Genomic DNA, 6,000 nt, shown 5'->3' with positions numbered 1-6,000 from the left:
GGCAAGGTAAGAGCCGGGCTCCGGCCCACACCGCCAGGGATCAGCAACCGAGGAACCCGCCCGCCGCCCAACGTGAACAAAGACCCTCCTCACCTGTCACGGAGTTGAAGTCTCCGAAAGCGGCACGGTGCGCCGGGCCTCTTCCCCCGCGCATTCAGGAGGCACGGGAAGAGAGAGAGAGAGACAGACTGCGGGGGGGGGGCGAGTTAGACGCTGCCGCGCACCTGCTCCGCGGAGCTCCGTGCCGGCACCACCGCACCAGCCTTTACTAAGATGGCGGCGCTCGGCTGAGGCCCGCCTCTCCAGCCTTCACAAAGATGGCGGCGATCGGGGGCCGCTTGTTGACTGGGGCCGGGAGGTGCCTAGCTCGGGTGTGGGTGCGGAGGACAGGCCGAGGCTTCGAGGCCTACCTGGAAAAACGGGGAAAGGTAGGAAAATTAATGAGATTAGGTAAAAGATTTAGAAAGTAATTAACTTTTTTAAAAACAATATGTGTTTTAAAAGCAACTTTTTTTAAAGACGCAGAAAGTGGGAAAAAGCAATGAAAAGTTTGGAATCAAGATGGCGGCGTCTCACCTCGGTTCAGCATGATAAGGCCCGCCCACACACGCACCGATTGGTCGACCATCAGGTCACCTAAGCGTAGGATTGGTCAATCGTCCCGTCACTCGACCGTAGGAGGGCCTCGGCCGCACGCGCCAGAACCCGGCGTACGATTGGTCGACCTCGAGGTCACTCTATCGCTAATGAGCGAATAATGAGATGCTAATGAGCGGAATTTTGAATGTTTTTGGATACCGCGGGCGCAATTTTTGTCCGGCCGAAACGTAAATACGCTTATGACTGTTTTGGAACGGTAAGCTTTCTTTCGACGCTCTATAACTTTCGAGCGCATAGCCGGACAGATGCACACCGGAGGACAGACAGACAGACAGATAGACAGACAGACAGACAGACAGATCGATCCGTTTATATATATAGATATAGGTTACAAAATGTTGCAATCTTGGTTATACAATGTAATCAAAATGATCCAAGCACGGAGAGGGTCCTACGCCTCTGCATCGCTTGGACTGTAAAACAAAATACAAAAATCTTCATTAAACATTTGAAACAAAATGCTGAAATAAACCCCAACCATCACGTGCCAATGATGCGTCCCGAAATTCGAGTGGGTATTGCTCCTACCACCCGGGCAGTAAATGTTCCTTCCACCCCCTTTAATGGTCTTAAACTTTTAAAACATACAGAATGGATTTTACAGAACAGTCTGATTCGCCAGCCCGAGCCGTTCCTTGTCCCTTTGTGGAGACGGGGTACCCCTCATGTTTCACAGACTGAGACCGGGGAGTATGGGATCACGACTCCCAGTCCTCCCCCTCCTGTCTTCCCTTGACTGGCTGCAGAAAATGATGGGTGCCTGTGTGGTAGCACTGACTGGCCCCACACTCAAACTTGGATCCAGATCCAGCCACCCATTCATCCTTCCCAGCCACACTTACACTCTAACTTTGCCGTGGGCCCTGGGTGAGTTCCTCCTTCCCCGAATGCACCCACGTGATTCTTGGGTCTCCCCCTCCCCTTTACAATCTTTCCCGGGCCATTAACACCCACTCCCGGGGAACACGACCCTATCTGACAAGGCGCCCGCACTTCCCCACCATGACTCCTCAATAGCGAGGTCTCCCGCAAGTGAAATTCGTTCAGGATAGTGCTGGTATCCAGCTGGGGCCATCTCTTCCACGTAGGATGAGTAGGCAGGTTCCTCCGGACCCTGTCCGGTTTCTCTGAAGGTCGCTGCGGGGTCTCCTCCTGGATTTGTCCAGTGGCGAGGTGATCCACAACATTCTGTATAACCATATCTTCATTCGATGCCCAGCTCGGGCTGGGTGAACAGGGCTGCTCCTTTGTCGCTCTCCTGCAAAAGAACTTAAAAGAGACATGCAGCCAGGCCTCTCACTGACCTGTTGCCTTAGGTGGAGACATGGTCGGGTCCCTCGACCTCGGGACCAAAATACAAGCATTTGGCACACTTATAATCTTAACTTTAAACTTAAACTGAAAACTACTAGTTACATCTAAACTTAAAATTTAAACACCTTAAAAGCAAGCTATAAACATTGGTAACTTAACACAAAGCTATACTACAAATGCCGCCATCTCCGGATGACCAGGCTAATCTCTGATGTCACTGTCGCAGATTACTGCTGCCTGTAGCGAAGCTGGACTGCCTCCTGCTTCTTGTCCCTGGCAGCTTATGGCTGCTAGTTGGGGACCTCTGGGATCTGTTTCCTCCCGGTCTCGGGAGATTGCTCTTTGTGGAGGGTACTCTGGTGACCATCTTATCTTGGGCTTGCGGACCTGCTGAGACCTTCTGAGGGGCGTCTCTGTGGGGGAAACTTTGGCTGACGGACCCTGAGCCTGGGTCACAGCCCTAGCTGGCTGGGAACCTTCTCCCCCTGATGCAAACAGCCCATACTGTTTAATATACCTGGCAGCCTGCCAGTAATCCGGGTTTGTCTCCTTTTCCCTACCCACTCCTGTACTGGGGGCAGGTATCCCCTCACCACCCGCTGCTGGTGGCTGAAAATCTTCCTCTCCAGGTCCAAAACCTGGTACCAGCTCCTTCCATATGTCCCCTGCAAGAGGAATTGCTATCCCTTCCTCCCCAGAGTCCAACACCATAGGGGGAACCACTCTAGAAGCGGGCTGGGAAGCTTGTCCCTTTAAACAGGCGACTGCGCCTGCGCGAACCTCCTCCGGGAGTCCCACGGCAGAGGCTGTGAAACCCCTGTATTCAAACAGGCGACTGCGCCTGTGCGGGAAAACTGAAGAGGAGCCACTGTGGTCACGGGCTGGGGAACTGCGCCTGCGCGAACAGGCCGTTCAAAAGACTAGGGAATTCCTGTCTCCAGACCAGCGACGACGCATGCGCTGGCAGTCTCATCAAAAGGCGGCTCCTCCCTGGAGCCCCCCAAGTGATTTTCTGTGAATGAACTCGCAGCAGCCTGCAGATTTCTACTCTCAGGCTGCGGTTTCTCTGTTTCTCAACTAAATAACTGGTTCAAATTTAAACTTTGGCCAAAAACTTAGGTCCCACTGGGGTGGGGAAGTGCCCCAATTGGTGGGCCGGACAACTTTTCCCTTGAAACAAGCCACAGCGCCTGTCTTTACAGCCTGTGAACTTGAACTTGTATGGTCAGATTTATACAATTTACATTGGTTGGCGTGGAACCACTTTGTGCACCGGGGTAGTTTTACTGCATAGACCATGGGGCTGGCCCTATCAACTATACTATAGGGTCCCATGTAGAGTGGCTCTAAACTTCCCACCCGGGCATAGTTTCTTACCATCACTAGGTCTCCTATCTCCCACTGGTGGCTCTTGCTAGGCTCGAGCAGCAGCCGGTTATTCCGATGCTACTTCCCCATGCTGTCTGCTGCCTGCCCATAAATTCATTTGAGGTGTTCTAGGAGGGTTCGGGCGAATTAATCCCGGTTTATTTCCTGCAGTTGTCCTTCAGTGAGAACTGGGGCAAGGACATAAGTGGGGGTCCTCATAACTCTGCTGGTCATGAGCTCATGTGGTGAATGCCCTGTACTCTTGGACTGGGTGGCCTAGATCCCCATGAGGATCAGAGGTAGGGTCTCTGCCCATTTTTGCGGCGACCCCACGGCCTCTTTCCTCAATCTTTCTTTAAGGGTACGGTTCATACGCTCCATAATCCCTGAGGACCGCGGGTTGTAGGCTACGTGCCACTTCCCTTTGATACCGAGCAGCATGAGGGTGTTCTGCATGACTTGGCCAGTGAAGTGGCTTCCCTGGTCGGACTCCACGAACTGGGGCAGTCCCCACCGCGAGAACACCTCCTTCACCAAGATCTTTGCAGTCCTCATTGCTGTGGCCGTCCTGCAGGGGAAAGCTTCCACCCACTTGGAAAACACATCCACCAGGGCGAGGCAGTATTTGTAGCCTCCCTGGGTGGTGGGCAAGGGCCCTATATAGTCGATCTGGATTGACTGCCATGGTCCCTCCACCCTCCTAATGTGTCCCATGGGCACCTTCCTTTTGTGGGGATCGGGATTATTTGCTGCACACACAAGACAGCTAGCGCAGAACTCACGGACATCATCCCGGAGTCCTGGCCACCATCCCGCCTGTTCCACCCATTGCCAGGTGGTCTCAGGCCCGGGGTGTCTTGCTCCCGGCCCCTCATGCGCCAGCTGAAGGAACTCCCTCCGGTGTTGCTGGGGTACTACCCACTGTTCTGCCTTGAACAGCATGCCCTCCCTTACGGTGAGAGGGGCTGTGCTGTAGGGGCCCTCTATCCTTTTGCCCTCCATCACTGCACTAATTATTGCCTTTAGGATGGGGCCCTGTGCCTGGACCGTTTTAAGGTCCGGGGCCAACACTATTCCTGATTTTCCCTGTGTCCCATCCCTGCCTGTAATCGCTGCCACTGGCCCGGACTCATGTGGGTCCCAGAAAGTGCCTGCACGTGCACCCTCCTTGGCCAGCATATCGGCTTGCTGGTTGCCTTGGCTGCTGGGTTCTGTGGAGGAATGGGCTTTCACCTTATGGATGAAAACTGCACCTTCCTCCCCCACAGCTGCCAGGATTTTCTCCAGCAGGGGCTTTACTGTCAAGGGCTTCCCGTCGGCAGAGGTATACCCACGACGGGACCAGATGGCCAGGTACTCCGTACACGAGTTGCAAGTGAACATACTGTCAGAGCAAATCGTATACGGGGTAGGGAAGATGTCGGGGTGTGTAACCACGTACATCACCGCGGACAGTTCAGCCTGCTGGGCACTCATGTGTTAGGGAGCTTGATTGCCAAGGCAATGCCTGCTGTTGGGTCAAAGATCCCGCAACCCGTGAGTCGTACCCCAGCGGATACCATGCTGGAACCGTCTACATAGATCTCGCGGCCCGTGGGATGTATCCCAGCCCGTAAACCTATGTTCACTTCCCATACCCCATCTATGGAACATCGATGGGCTGTTCCAGGGTATACCAAATTGGCCGCAAGCTTTGGCTCGCAAAGGCCCTTTACCTTCAGATCCATCTGTGAGAGGAGAAGGGTCCAGCATACAATGCGGATGCTGCTGACTATCCCATCTCTAATCCTCCCATCCAAATGCATCTGAGTGGGTGTGTGCTGTGTGAGAAAGGTGATGGGAGAGGTGCCTGTGAAGATCCGGGATTTCTTCACAGCCCAATATGTGGCTAAAAGGTGCCTTTCACATATTGGCCCAGTAATTCCGGGCCCAACGCGTGAGTACGGACGGGGTACTCATGCGTGGGCCCGATGGAAGTGCCGGTTTTCAGCATGCACAACGCATGCGCGGAAAACCGGCATTTCCTGTCCTCTGAACCAAGGGGTTCAGAGGGCGAACGCGTGCGCGCAGGAGTCTGCGCGTCCGCACTGAAATTCCTTTTTTGCCACAGGTTTGCGCGTGTGTAAGGGCCTCTCCTTTTTACGAATGTAAAAAGGAGACGTAAGGACTTCATCCTTTAAGGTAAGTGGTCTATTACTTAAAATTATAACATTTTTTCCACAGCTTTATTGGTTTTAAGGACTTTACAGTAAGGTAAGTGTAGTTTTAGACCCGATTTTTAAAAACATTATTTTTTTCAAAAATTTGATTAATTGTTTAAAATTGTTTTTTAAAGTTATTTATAGTTCATTTAATTAGTGGGATGTTTTTTTAAAATTTTATTTAAAGTTTAACTAGTGTTTTGGGCACCCGTACTTTTCATGAGTTTGACAGTTCTTACTATCAAACTCATGAATGAAGTTTCCCCTCCCCTGATTGGCTGCACGGTGCTCACCTGATCCCAGCCGGCACATCGAACTAACTACACCGCTGGATCAGGTAAGCACAGCGCGCTGACATCAGAACCGGGCCACTGACAGGAATTCCAAGCAGGCCCAGGCTTCAGATGTCGGTGCGCCGGGTGAGTGCACATCGGGGGCTTGCACGCGCGGCAAGCAC

The sequence above is a fragment of the Somniosus microcephalus genome, chromosome 6 (assembly GCF_052327205.1).
Source record: "Somniosus microcephalus isolate GS21.2 chromosome 6, FLI_Smic_1.0, whole genome shotgun sequence".
NCBI classification, from domain to species: Eukaryota; Metazoa; Chordata; class Chondrichthyes; order Squaliformes; family Somniosidae; genus Somniosus; species Somniosus microcephalus.
Note: the sequence above shows the minus strand (reverse complement) of the source record.